Source organism: Arachis ipaensis, chromosome B9 (assembly GCF_059453495.1).
Source record: "Arachis ipaensis isolate K30076 ecotype BB chromosome B9, ASM5945349v1, whole genome shotgun sequence".
Taxonomy (NCBI): Eukaryota; Viridiplantae; Streptophyta; class Magnoliopsida; order Fabales; family Fabaceae; genus Arachis; species Arachis ipaensis.
Window position 1 is genome coordinate 107,112,113 of NC_142444.1, and position 14,905 is coordinate 107,127,017.

The 14,905-nt window shown below is 37.9% G+C and overlaps 1 non-coding gene across 1 annotated transcript; it reads left to right on the top strand.

The window, feature by feature from the left end:
- The first annotated feature begins 10,697 nt into the window (after nt 1-10,697).
- On the top strand, nt 10,698-10,805 carry LOC148545805 (small nucleolar RNA R71). Its single transcript, XR_015901769.1, has one exon. It is a non-coding gene; the product is annotated as a small nucleolar RNA R71 (small nucleolar RNA).
- Nucleotides 10,806-14,905: the final 4,100 nt, after the last annotated feature.

A 14,905-nucleotide genomic window follows, 5' to 3' on the forward strand; every position in this document is an offset into this window, starting at 1 on the left:
AAGCTAATCAGTCCACTTAACTTTCCTTTGTTTAACAAAGGTTAACAAAGTGGGATTAAAATACAATTCTCATCACAATTGATAAGAATAGGACTTCCAGTTCTTACCTTGCCAAGAGTCTATTTTATTATTATTATTTTATTTTACTTGTCATATAACATATTCCCACCTTACTTCCTAAACCCCAAATTTACAAACTCATAACCAATAATAAGAACATACCTCCCTGCAATTCCTTGAGAAGACGACCCGAGGTTTGAATACTCGGTTATCAATTTCAAAGGGGTTTGTTACTTGTGACAACCAAAACGTTTGTACGAAAGGATTTCTGTCGGTTTAGAGAGTATATCTACAACGCGACTGTTTTTATGAAATTCTTTACTGGCAAAAATCCCAACGTCATGTATCTCAAGATATTTTCATTTTAATGAGAGGAGGTCAGGCTGGCATATGCCTCGGCATGCCACGCCCACTTCTTGGCATGCCACGCCCATAGTGGGGCTCAAAATCACTCCTCTGAAACTTAAGCTTGGCGTGCGATGCCCAAAACACCAAGTGGCACGCCCTCTTTGAGATCTTGGCTTCACAAACTTGTCCTGCCACGCTCTTAGCACCAAGTGGCACGCCCATGTTGGTCTTCATTCTTTCAAGCTTGGCGTGCCACGCCTGTATCTTCAACTGGCCGCCCAAGTGATAATTGAGGTTGGCGTGCCATGCTTTCGACATCAAGTGGAACGCCCATGTTGAACTCTTCAATCTCCCTTGCTGGAATGTTGCCTTGGCATGCCACGCCCAAACCTTCAAGTGGCACGCCCATTGTTGAAAGTTGGTTCAAAAGCCTGGCGTGCCACGCCCAGAGCTTCAAGTGGCACGCCCAGCTTCACACGCCCATCCTTATTTCTTGTTTTCCTTCCCCTTTTGTAGCTTTTTTCACCTGAAATTCAGCACAAACCCATTTCAAAGCAATGTACCATAATATATATCATTTGGTTCATGAAATTGCATTGATTCAATGAGATTATGCTCTTTTTTATGATCCTTTTATATAAGAAGAAGGGTACATGATACGCAATCATCAATTGGGCCCAAAAGGAGCTGCAAATCGCTGGCCACGATTTCACTTTAGTGAACTACGTGCTCCATCAGCGCACCCACGTACATGGCATGTGCGCACCCCTATAAATCAGGAAACTATAGCAAATTTTATATCATTTTGAAGCCCCAGATGTTATCTTTCCAACACAACTAGAACCGCCTCTTTTAGACCTCTGTTGCTCAAGTTATGGTCGATTGAGTGCGAAGAGGTCAGGCTTGACAACTTTACGGTTCCTTTATTTCTTCATGAGTTCTCCCACTTTGCATGCTTTTCTCCTCACTTCTTCCATCCAATACTTGACTTATGAACCTAAAATCACTTAAAAAATATATCAAGGCATCGAATGGAATTAAAGTGAGTTAAATTTAGCTATTTTAAGGCCTAAAAAGCATGTTTTCACACTTAAGCATAAATTCCGGGAGAATTATAAAACCATGCTATTTCATTAAATAAATGTGAGAAAATTTGATAAAATCCCCTAAATTAAGCATAAGATAAACCACAAAATCGGGGTTTATCAGTTAGCTCCTTATAGAGGTGAGTATGGGCTCAGATTTTCACCCCTTACAGTGAACTTTCTTCTTGTCTTTTCATGAATGAGCTCCACATGCTCTAGAGACAAGATACGACTCACTGTATGTGGTAAGACTGCCTTCTTGGTGAAGACAACTCTCATTCCAGGTGTGAGGCCTTCAGTTTGAACTTTCTTGTCCCTCCAGCCTTTAGGTACTTTCTTCTTAGTACCTTTATGCTTAGAGCTTGTTGGTGGCTGCCCAACACCAAACTTAGAGTTGATGTATGGGGGCTCTGTAAAGCTCTGCACAAGAGAGCATTGTAATACTAAGTGTTGTATAGTTATCTCTCTTTTATTAGAGGGAGAATTGGGATGAGGCATCTTGAATAGGTTGTGGTCCTCCCGTAGTTGTAGAGTTAGTTCCCCCTTAGCCAAATCAATGATTGCATTGGCAATGGCTAGGAAAGATCTTCCAAAGATGACAGAGACATCTTTATCCTCTCCAATATCCAAGACTATGAAGTTTGTAGGGATGTAGTGATTTTCAACTTTCACCAAGACATCCTCTACTAAGCCATATGGCTTCTTCATTGTCTTATTTGCCATCTCTAATGAGATGTTTGTAGCTTGTACCTCAAGGATGCCCAGCTTCTCCATTACAGAGAGTGGCATGAGGTTGATGCTTGACCCTAGGTCACATAGAGCCTTTTCAAAGGTCATGGTGCCTATGGTACAAGGAATCAGAAAGCGTCCAGGATCTGGAAGCTTCTGAGGTAACTTCTACTAAACCAAAGCATGGAGCTCTTTGGAAAGCAGTGGAGATTCTTCCACCAGAGGCTTTGTACCAAATAACATGGAATTCAGCTTCATAAGAATGCCTAGGTACCGAGCAACTTGCTCTTCCCTAGTGTCTTCATCCTCATCAGAGGATGAGAATTCATCAGAACTCATGCACTGCAAAAGTGCATGCAAAGGAACCTCTATGGTCTTTATGTTAGCATAGGTTTCCTTTAGTTCTGGGATAGAGGGTTCTTGAGTGGGACTTAAGCACTCAAAGGGTGTCCTTTCACTGGCATTCAATGCCAACTCTGTTAGCTTATTGGGTGTTGAACCCTCCTGCTGTGCACCCTTACTGGCATTAAACGCCAGTCCCTCTGTCATTTTGGTCAATGAATGCCTAGCAGGGATGTCCTTGCTAGCGTTCAATGCCAGCTTCCCTGGGTGTGTGGGCGTTGAATGCCCAATGAGGGGTTCCTCACTAGCGTTCAGCACCAAAATGGCTGCCTATTTGGGCGTTGAATGCCCGGTGAGAGGTTCTTCACTGGCGTTTAGTGCCAGAGTGCCTACATGTTTGGGCGTTGAACGCCCAACCAATGCTCCCTGGCTAGCATTCAACGCCAACTCTGCTGCTAGGATGGGCATTGAACGCCCAGTGAGGGTTTCCTCACTGGCGCTCAGCGCCAGGTTCTCTGCCCGGATGGGCGTTGAACGCCCAGTGAGGGGTTCTTCGCTGGCGTTCAATGCCACCCCATTCTCTCTAGATTCGGCCTCTACCTCCATGGTTATGGCCTTGCACTCTTCTCTTGGATTCACCTTAGTGTTACTAGGAAGTGTATCAGGAGGAGTCTCAGGGATCCTCTTGCTCATTTTACTAACCTGTACTTCCAAATATCTAATGGAGGACCTTGTTTCATTTATGAAACTATGGGTGGTTTTAGAGAGGCTGGAAACCAGAGGAACTAAGTCAGAGAGACTCTGCTTAGAGGTTTTCATATTCCCTTGAGAAGATGGGAATGGTGGTCTGTTGTTGAACCTATTCTAGTTCCTTCCACCTTTATTGTTATTGAAACCTTGCTGAGGTTTCTGTTGATCCTTCCATCAGAGGTTAGGATGATTCCTCCATGAAGGATTGTAGGTGTTTCCATAGGGTTCTCCCATGTAATTCACCTCCTCAGTGGTGGGTTGATCAGGATCATAAGATGCTTCCTGAGTACTGCTAGCTGCAGTTTGCATTCCAGTCAGATGCTGGGAGATCATATTGACCTGTTGGGCCAAGATCTTGTTCTGAGTCAATATGGCATTTAGAGTATCAACTTCAAGAACTCCTTTCTTCTGAGAGGTCCCATGGTTTATAGGATTTCTTTCAGAAGTGTACATGAACTGGTTATTTGCAACCATCTCAATGAGTTATCTGGCTTCTACAGGCATTTTCTTCAAGCGGAGAGATCCACTTGCAGAGCTATCCAATGAAATCTTGGATATCTCAGATAAACTATCATAGAACATGCCTATGATAGACCATTCTGAAAGCATGTTAGGAGGACACCTCCTGATCAATTGCTTGTATCTTTCCCAAGCTTCATAGAGGGATTCACCTTCTCTTTGTCTATAGGTTTGAACTTCCACTCTAATTTTGCTCATCTTTTCAAGGGGAAAGAATTTAGCTAGAAAAGCATTAACCAGCTTTTCCCAAGAGTCATGACTCTCTCTAGGTTGGAAATCCAACCATAACTTAGCTCTGTCTCTTACAGCAAAGGGAAAGAGAACAAGCTTATAGACTTCAGGATTTACTCCATTAGTCTTTACAGTATCACAGATCTGCAAGAATTCATCAAAGAACTGATGTGGATCTTTGGTGCACGAAATTGTGATCTCTAGCAATGGTGTCAAAAACTCAGTACGCACGTTCATAATCTCAAATTCTTCTTCACAACTCCGATACAACTAACCAGCAAGTGCACTGGGTCATCCAAGTAATAAACCTTACGTGAGTAAGGGTCGATCCCACAGAGATTGTTGGTTTGAAGCAAGCTATGGTCATCTTGTAAATCTCAGTTAGGCAGATTCAATTGGTTATGGGATTTTGATAATTAAAATATAAATAACAGAAAATAAGATAGAGATACTTATGTAATTCATTGGTGAGAATTTCAGATAAGCGTATAGGGATGCTTTGTTCCTTCTGAACCTCTGCTTCCTACTGCCTTCATCCAATTATTCATACTCATTTCCATGGCAAGCTGATGTTGGACATCACCGTTGTCAATGGCTATTTTCCGTCCTCTCAGTGAAAATGGTCCAAATGCACTGTCACCGCACGGCTAATCATCTGTTGGTTCTCGATCATGTTGGAATAGGATCCAGTGATCCTTTTGCGTCTGTCACTACGCCCAACACTCGTGAGTTTGAAGCTCGTCACAGTCATCCCTTCCCAGATCCTACTCGGAATACCACAGACAAGGTTTAGACTTTCGGGATCTCAAGAATGGCCACCAATAATTCTAGCTTATACCACGAAGACTCCGGTTTTTCGGAATGGAGGCTAAGAGATAAATGCTCAATCCAAGGTAGAACGAAAGTGGTTGTCAGGCACGCGTTCATAGGTTGATAATAGTGATGAGTGTCACGGATCATCATATTCATCATGGTTGAAGTGCAAGCGAATATCTTAGAATGGGAATAAGCTTGAATTGAATAAGAAAATAATAGCACTTTGCATTAATTCATGAGGAACAGCAGAGCTCCACACCTTAATCTATGGTGTGTAGAAACTCTGCCGTTGAAAATACATAAGTGATGAAGGTCCAGGCGTGGCCGAATGGCCAGCCCCCTAAACGTGATCTCTGAACATAAAATTATTCAAAGACTAACCAGAGATATAAAATAAATCACTAAAAGTAGTTTTTATACTAAACTAGTAGCTAGGGTTACATAAGATAAGTAAATGATGTAGAAATCCACTTTCGGGCCCACTTGGTGTGTGCTTGGGCTGAGCATTGAGCTTTCATGTGTGGAGACTCTTTTTGGAGTTAAACACCAGGTTGTAGCCTGTTTCTGGCGTTTAACTCTGGTTTGCAACCTGTTTCTGGCGTTTAACTTCAGAATAGGGCAGGAAGTTGGCGTTTGAACGTCAGTTTGCATCGTCAAAACTCAGACAAAGTATAGACTATTATATATTGCTGGAAATCCCTGGATGTCTACTTTCCAACGCATTTGAGAGCGTGCCAATTGGGCTTCTGTAGCTCCAGAAACCCAATTTTGAGTGCAGGGAGGTCAGAATCCAACAGCATCTGCAGTCCTTCTTCAGCCTCTGAATCAGATTTTTGCTCAGGTCCCTCAATTTCAGCCAGAAAATACCTAAAATCAAAGAAAAACACACAAAATCATAGTAAAGTCCAGAAATGTGATTTTTATTTAAAAACTAATAAAAACATAGTAAAAACTAACTAAATTATACTAAAAACTACCTATAAACAAAGCCAAAAAGCGTATAAATTATCCGCTCATCACAACACTAAACTTAAATTGTTGCTTGTCCCCAAGCAACTGAAAATAAAATAGGATAAAAAGAAGAGAATATACTATAAATTCCAAAATATCAATGAAACTTAGCTCCAATTAGATGAGCGGGACTAGTAGCTTTTTGCCTCTTAACAGTTTTGGCATCTCACTTTATCCTTTGAAGTTCAAAATGATTGGCATCTATAGGAACTCAGAATTCAGATAGTGTTATTGATTCTCCTAGTTCAGTATGTTGATTCTTGAACACAGCTACTTTATGAGTCTTGGCCGTGGCCCTAAGCACTTTGTTTTCCAGTATTACCACTGGATACATAAATGCCACAGACACATAACTGGGTGAACCTTTTCAGATTGTGACTCAGCTTTGCTAGAGTCCCCAATTATAGGTGTCTAGGGTTCTTAAGCACACTCTTTTAGCTTTGGATCATGACTTTAACCGCTCAGTCTCAAGCTTTTTTACTTGACACCTTCACGCCACAAGCACATGGTTAGGGACAGCTTGGTTTAGCCGCTTAGGCCAGGATTTTATTCCTTTAGGCCCTCCTATCCACTGATGCTCAAAGCCTTGGATCCTTTTTACCCTTGCCTTTTGGTTTAAAGGGTTACTGGCTTTTTGCTCTTTCCTTTTGGTTTAAAGAGCTTTTGGCTTTTTCTGCTTGCTTTTTCTTTTTCCTTGTTTTTTTTCACCCTTTTCTTCTTTTTTTTTTCTGCAAGCTTTTGTATTCACTGCTTTTTCTTGCTTCAAGAATCAATTTTACGATTTTTAAGATTATCAATAACATATCTCCTTTTCATCATTCTTTCAAGAGCCAACAAATTTAACATTCATAAACAACAAATTCAAAAAAAAATATGCACTGTTCAAGCATTCATTCAGAAAATAAAAAGTGTTGCCACCACATCAAAATAATTAAACTAAGCTCAAAGATGAATTCGAAATCATGTACTTCTTATTCTTTTGTTTTTAGAACATTTTTCATTTAAGAAAGGTGATGGATTCATAGGACATTTATAGCTTTAAGGCATAGATACTAGACACTAATGATCATGTAATAAGACACAAACATAAATAAAAATATAAGGCTCAAAAACCGAAAAATAGAAAAATAAGAACAGGGAGATTAAGGAGTGGGTCCACCTTAGTGAGGGTGGCGTATTCTTCCTCTTGAAGAACCAATGGTGTTCTTAAGCTCCTTTATGTCTCTTTCTTGCCTTTGTTGCTCCTCCCTCATAGCCCTTTTATCTTCTCTAATCTCATGGAGAATGATGCAGTGCTCTTGGTGCTCCATCATTAGTTGTCCCATGTTGGAACTTAACTCTCCTAAGGAGGTGTTAATTTTCTCCCAATAGTTTTGTGGAGGAAAGTGCATCCCCTGAGGCATCTCAGGGATTTCATGGTGAGGAATTTCCTCATGCTCTTGTTGAGGTCCATGATCTCTTGTTTGCTCCATCCTTTTCTTAGTGATGGGCTTGTCCTCATCAATGAGGATGTCTCCCTCTATGTCAATCCCAGCTGAATTGCAGAGGTGGCAAATGACGTGAGGAAAGGCTAACCTTGCCAAAGTGGAGGACTTGTCAGCCACCTTGTAGAGTTCTTGAGGTATAATCTCATGATCTTCCACTTCCTCCCCAATCATGATACTATGGATCATGATGGCCCGATCCACAGTTACTTCGAATCGGTTGCTAGTAGGAATGATAGAGCGTTGGATGAACTCCAACCATCCTCTAGCTACAGGCTTTAGGTCTGGTCTTCTAAATTGAACCGGTTTGCATCTTGAGTCAACTTTCCATTGAGCTCCTTCCACACATATGTCCATGAGGACTTGGTCCAACCTTTGATTAAAGTTGACCCTTCTAGTGTAGGGGCGTGTGTTTTCTTCCCCCGAACCATTGTAAGCCAATTTTATGGATTCGGGTTCATACTTTGTTCATGGTTTCTAGTGATCCATGCGTTTGCATAGAACTCTTGAACCATTAAGATTCCGACTTGTTGAATAGGATTGGAAATAATTTCCCATCCTCTTCTTCTAATCTCATGTCGGATCTCTGGATACTCACTCCTTTTGAGCTTGAAAGGGACCTCAGAGGTCACCTTCTTCTTGGCCACAACTTCATAGAAGTGGTCTTGATGGATCTTTGAGATGAATTTCTCTATCTCCCATAACTCAGAGGTGGAAGCAATTGCCTTCCCTTTCCTCTTTCTTGAGGTTTCTCTGGCCTTAGGTGCCATTAATGGTTATGGAAAAACAAAAAGCAATACTTTTACCACACCAAACTTAAAATGTTTGCTCGTCCTCGAGCAAAAGATGAAAGAAAATAGTGGAAGAAGAAGAAAATAGAGGAGATGGAGAGGAAGAGTGTATTCGGCCAAGGGGAAAAGAAGTTTTTGTAATGTGTGAAAATGAGGTAGTGTTGAGGGGGAGAGGGTTAGGTTTCGTGTATTAGGGTTGGGTTTGGAAGGGAAAGGATTTTGAATTTGGAGGTAGGTGGGATTTTTGGGGAAGAGTGGATGGATGTGAGTGGTGAAGAGTATTTGGGGAAGAGATATGGATGTGATTGGTGACGGGTATTTGGGGAACAGTGTTATGAAAGAGGAGAGAAGAAGAGGTGGGGTAGGTGAGGATCCTGTGGGTCCACAGATCCTGAGGGGTCAAGGACTTAGCATCCCTGCTCCATTTAGGGCGTGCAAAACGCCCTTAGATTGCACTTCTGGCGTTAAACGCCAGGTTGCTGCTTGTTTCTGGCGTTTAACGCCAGCTTTTCTCCCATTTCTGGCATTAAACACCAAGTAGATGCTCTGTTCTGGCGTTAAACGCCAGTTTGGTGCTTGTTTCTGGCATTTAACGCCAGCTTGATGCTTCTTTCTAGCGTTAAACACCAGTTTTATGCTTCTTATTGGCGTTTAAACGCCAGTAAGCTCTTCCTCTAGGGTGAGCTATTTTTCATGCTGTTTTTCATTCTATTTTTTATTTTTCAGTTGTTTTTGTGACTTCACATGATCATCAACCTAAAGAAAACATAAAATAGCAATGGAAAATATATAGATATAATTAAATAACATTGGGTTGCCTCCCAATAAGCACTTCTTTAATGTCAATAGCTTGATAGTGAGCTCTTATGGAGCCTCACAGATAATCAGAGCAGTGTTGGGGCTTCTCAACACCAAACTTAGAGTTTGGTTGTGGCCTCCCAACACCAAACTTAGAGTTTGAATGTGGGGGTTTTGTTTGACTCTGTACTGAGAGAAGCTTTTCATGCTTCCTCTCTATGGTTAAAGAAAGAGAACCTTGAGTTCTGAATACAAGGTAGTCCTCATTCAACTGAAGGACTAACTCTCCTCTGTCAACATCAATCACTGCTTTTGCTGTGGCTAGGAAGGGTCTGCCAAGGATGATGGATTCATCCTCATCCTTCCCAGTGTCTAGGATTATGAAATCAGCAGGGATGTAAAGGCCTTCAACCTTAACTAGCACGTCCTCTACTAGTCCATAAGCCTGTTTCATTGACTTTTCTGCCATCTCTAATGAGATTCTTGCAGCCTGTACCTCAAAGATTCCCAGTTTCTCTATTACAGAGAGTGGCATGAGGTTTATCCCTGACCCCAGGTCACACAGAGCCTTCTCAAAGGTCATGGTGACTATGGTATAAGGTATGACGAATTTTCCGGGATCCAGTTTCTTCTGAGGTAATGTCTCCCTTATTAATGCACTCAGTTCATTGGTGAACAAGGGGTTCATCCTCCCAAGTCTCATTACCAAATAAACTGGCATTCATCTTCATGATTGCTCCTAGATACTTAGCAACTTGCTCTTCAGTGATGTCTTCATCCTTTTTAGAGGAAGAATATTCATCAGAGCTCATGAATGGCAGAAGGAAGTTCAGTGGAATCTCTATGGTCTCAGTATGAGCCTCAGATTCCTTTGGTTCCTCAAAGGGAAACTCCTTTTTGTCCAGAGGACGTCCCATGAGGCTTTCCTCTCTAAGAGTCACATCCTCCTCATTCTCTCTATGTTCGGCCATGTTGGTCATGGTTATGGCCTTGCACTCTCTCTTGGGATTTTCTTCTGTATTGCTTGGGAGAGTACTGGGAGGAGTTTCAGTAATCTTCTTACTCAGCTGACCCACCTGTGCCTCCAAGTTTCTAATGGAGGACCTTGTTTCATTCATAAAACTTAGTGTAGTCTTGGATAGATCAGAGACTATGGTTGCCAGGCCAAAATGGTTCTGTTCAAAATTCTCTGTCTGTTGCTGAGAAGATGATGGAAAAGGCTTGCTATTGCTAAAGCTATTTCTTCCACCATTATTGTTGAAGCCTTGTTGAGGCTTCTGTTGGTCCTTCCATGAGAAATTTGGATGATTTCTCCATGAAGGATTATAGGTATTTCCATAGGGTTCTCCCATGTAATTCACCTCTACCATTGTAGGGTTCTCAGGATCAGAAGCTTCTTCTTCAGAAGATACTTCTTTTGTACTGTTGGATGCAGCTTGCAATCCATTCAGACTCTGAGAAATCGTATTGACTTGCTGAGTCAATATTTTGTTATGAGACAATATGGCATTCAGAGTATCAATTTCAAGAACTCCCTTCTTCTGAGGCGTCCCATTGTTCACAGGATTCCTCTCAGAGGTGTACATGAACTGGTTATTTGCAACCATTTCAATGAGTTCCTGAGCTTCTGCAGGGGTTTTCAGATGAAGAGATCCTCCTGCAGAATGGTCTAACGACATTTTTGACAACTCAGACAGACCATCATAGAATATACATATGATGCTCCATTCTAGAAGCATGTCAGTAGGACACCTTTTGATCAATTGTTTATATCTTTCCCAAGCTTCATAGAGGGACTCACCTTCCTTCTGTCTGAAGGTTTGAATTTACACTCTAAGCTTGCTCATCTTTTGAGGTGGAAAGAACTTAGCCAGGAAAGTACTGACCAGCTTTTCCCAAGAGTTCATACTTTCCTTAGGTTGTGAATCCAACCATGTTCTAGCTCTGTCTCTTACAGCAAAAGGGAAAAGCATAAGCCTGTAGACCTCGGGATCAATTCTATTGGTCTTGACAGTGTCATAGATTTGCAAGAATTCAGCTAAGAACTGATGAGGATCTTCCAATGGAAGTCCATAAAACTTGCAATTCTATTGCATTAGAGAAACTAATTGAGGCTTAAGCTCAAACTTGTTTGCTCCAATGGCAGGAATTGAGATGCTTCTTCCATAGAAGTTAGAAGAGGGTGCAATAAAGTCACCAAGCATCTTCCTTGCATCTCCACCATTATTATTGGGTTCGGCCATGTCTCCTTCTTTTTCGAAAATTTCTGTCAGGTCCTCTCCAGAAGGTTGTGCTTTAGCTTCTCTTAGTTTCCTCTTAAGAGTCCTTTCAGGTTCAGGATCAGCTTCAATAAGAATGTCTTTATCTCTATTCCTGCTCATATGAAAAAGAAGAGAACAAAAAGGAAGAGGAATCCTCTATGTCACAGTATAGAGATTTCTTTATGTGAGTAGAAGTAGAGAAGAAAAAATTCGAACACAGAGAAGAAGAGGCGGTTCGAATTTTGAGTGGAAGAGGGGTGTTAGTAGATAAATAAATAATTAGAAAGAGATGAGAGATAGAAGAATTCGAAATTAAATTAAAATAAAAGGAAAATTATTTTTGTTTTTATTTTAATTGTTAGCTAGAATTCGAAAATTAAAAAGAGAAATAAAGTTAAATTAAAATTTAAAACAATTAGTTAATTAAAATAAATTTTGAAAAAGGGGTTAGTAATTTTCGAAAATTAGAGAGAGAAAATTAGTTAGGTGATTTTGAAAAAGATATGATTGAAATAGAAAAATTTTAAAATCAAACAAAAAGTCAAGTAGTTAATTGAAAAGGATTTGAAAATCAAATTTGAAAAGATAGGAAGTTAGAAAAGATTTTGAAAATTGATTTTGAAAAAGATATGATTTGAAATGATTGAAATTTAATTTGAAAAGGATTTAAAAAAGGAAATTAAAAATATTTGATTTTTGAAATTAAAGTTGATTACCTGACTAACAAGAAACTAAAAAGATATGATTCTAGAGTTTAAAGATTGAACCTTTCTTAATAGGCAAGTAACAACTTGAAAATTTTTGAATTAAAACATTAAATGTTAGTGAGATTTTCAAAAATATGAAGGAAAAATAAGAAAAAGATTTTGAAAATCGATTTAAAAAAAATTTCGAAAATATGTAAAAATAAATGAAAAATATTTGATTTTTGAAAAAGATTTGAAAAGATAGAATTTTGAAATTGAAATTGATGAGTAAAACAAGGAAAGATGATTTTTGATTTTTGAGTTTTTAATGAGGAGAGAGAAAAATGCAAAATTGATGCAAAACACAAGAAATTATGAATCAAAACAACTAATGCATGCAAGAACACTTTGAATGTCAAGATGAACACCAAGAACACTTTGAAGATCAAGATGAACATCAAAAATTATTTTTGAAAAATTTTTAAGAAAAGAAAGACATGCAAGACACCAAACTTAGAAATTTTCAATGTTTAAACTCTAATAATTCTTAAATGCATTTGAAAAACAAGAAAAGGCACAAAACATAAAAATGCAAAGATCAAACAAAGAAGATCATCAAGAACATCTTGAAGATCATGAAGAACATCATGCATGAGTTTTCGAAAATGTTAAGAAAAGTTAAAAGCATTCAATTGACACCAAACTTAAAATTTGACAGTAAACTCAAACAAGAAACACAAAATATTTTTGGTTTTATGATTTTATTAAAATTTTTTTTTGGATTTTTCGAAAATTATTTGGAAAAAGAAAAATAATCATTTCAAAATTTTTAATACAAATTCCAGGAATCATGCAATGTTAGTCTAAAGCTTCAATCTAAAAAGATTAGACATGGCTAGCCAAGCTTCAGCAGGACATTACATACAATGGCCAAATTGATGGGAATCAACTGACTCTTGTGATGATAAAAATATCATCTGAAACTCTAGAATTCATTCTTAAAAATTCTGAAGAACATAGAATAATTTATTTTTTGAAAATTTTTTGAAATAAAAATAAAAATAATAAAAATAAAAAGCTTAAAATTAAAATAAAATTACCTAATCTGAGCAACAAGATGAACCGTCAGTTGTCCAAACTCGAACAATCCCCGGCAACGGCACCAAAAACGTTTGAACACCAGTTTGCGTCAAAACTCGTGCAAAGTATAGACTATTATATATTGCTGGAAAGCACTGGATGTCTACTTTCCAACGCAATTGAGAGCGCACCAATTAGGTTCCTGTAACTCCAGAAAATCCATTTCGAGTGTAGGGAGGTTAGAATACAACAGCATCTGCAGTCCTTCTTCAGCCTCTGAATCAGATTTTTGCTCAGGTCCCTCAATTTCAGCCAGAAAATACATGAAATCACAGAAAAATACACAAACTCATAGTAAAGTCCAGAAATGTGATTTTTATTTAAAAACCAATAAAAACATAGTAAAAACTAACTAAATTATACTAAAAACTACCTAAAAATAATGCCAAAAAGCGTATAAATTATCCGCTCATCAATCTTCCATTGGAAGTCCATGAAATTTGTAGTTCTGTTGCAGAAGAGAGACTAACTGAGGCTTAAGCTCAAAATTGTAAGCTCCAATGGCAGGTACAGAGATATTTCTGCAATAAAAGTTAGAGGTAGGCATGGTGAAGTCACCAAGAACCTTTTTGGCATCACCTTCAGGTTCAGCCATGTCTCTTTTTTCTTGTTCAAAATTTTCTGAAAGGTTTCTTCTGGAGTGTTGTGCTCTAGCTTGTTGGAATCTATTCTTCAGAGTCCTTTCAGGTTCAGGATCAAGATCAAAGAGGGGTTCTTTATCCCTGTTCCTGGTCATAAACAAGAAAAGAAGAAAAGAAAGAAAGGAAGCTTCTATGTTTGATTTGAGTATAGAAGACTCCTAGTGAGATGTGAAGAAGGAAGAAGAAGATAGAAAATTAAAGATGGAAGATGAGAGAGGGGGAGTAATTTGAATAATTAAAAGTGAATAGGAGAAGAAGTATAAAAGAAAAGATAAATAAGAATTAAAATATTTTTGTTTTTATTTTATTGATTAATTAATTTTCAAAAATTAAGTTAATAATTTAAAAAGAATTGAAAATTAGTTAGTGATTTTCGAAAATAGAAGAGAGAGAAAAGGGATAGTGTTTTTGAAAATTAACAGAGAAGAGTTAGTTAGGAAGTTTTGAAAAAGAATGAGAGAGGAGATAGGTAATTAATTAAGAAATGATTTGAATTTAAAATAAGATAAGAGATAACATAAGAAAATATTTGAATTTGAAATTAAAAATATTTGAGAAAGATTTAATTTTTTAAAATTTGAAGTTAGAAAAGATAAGATAAGAAACAAAACAGATTTGAAAAAGATATGAAAAAGATAAGATTTTGAAATTTGGTTTTGAAAAAGATAAGATTTTTGAAAAATTTGATTTTGAAAAGATTTAATTTTAAATTTTGAAATTTAAATTCTTAATTTTTAAAATTGAAAAAGATAAGATAACATTTTGAAAAAATATATGATTTTTGAAAACGATATGATTTTTCTTTTTAAAAAGATTTGATTTTTGAAAACTTGAAGACTAAGATATGATAAGATAAAAATTTAAAATTGAAATCTGAATTTTTAATGTTAATTTTCGAAAATTAAGTTAGTTTTAAGATAGAAAAGATATATATATTTTTGATTTTTGAATTTAATGATGAAAGAGAAAAACAAGTAAAGGACACAAGACTTAAAATTTTTAGATCTAATGCCCCATGTTTACAAAATTTTGAGGGAAAAATACAACGGGATACCAAATTTAGAAATTTTAAGATCAAAATACAAAGAAACACAAGAACACTTTGAAAACTAACAAGAACACAAAGAACAAAACTCAAAAGACTCAAAGAACATAAGAACATATAAAGGACACTAAACTTAAAATTTTTGAAAAACTAAGCACAAATTTTCGA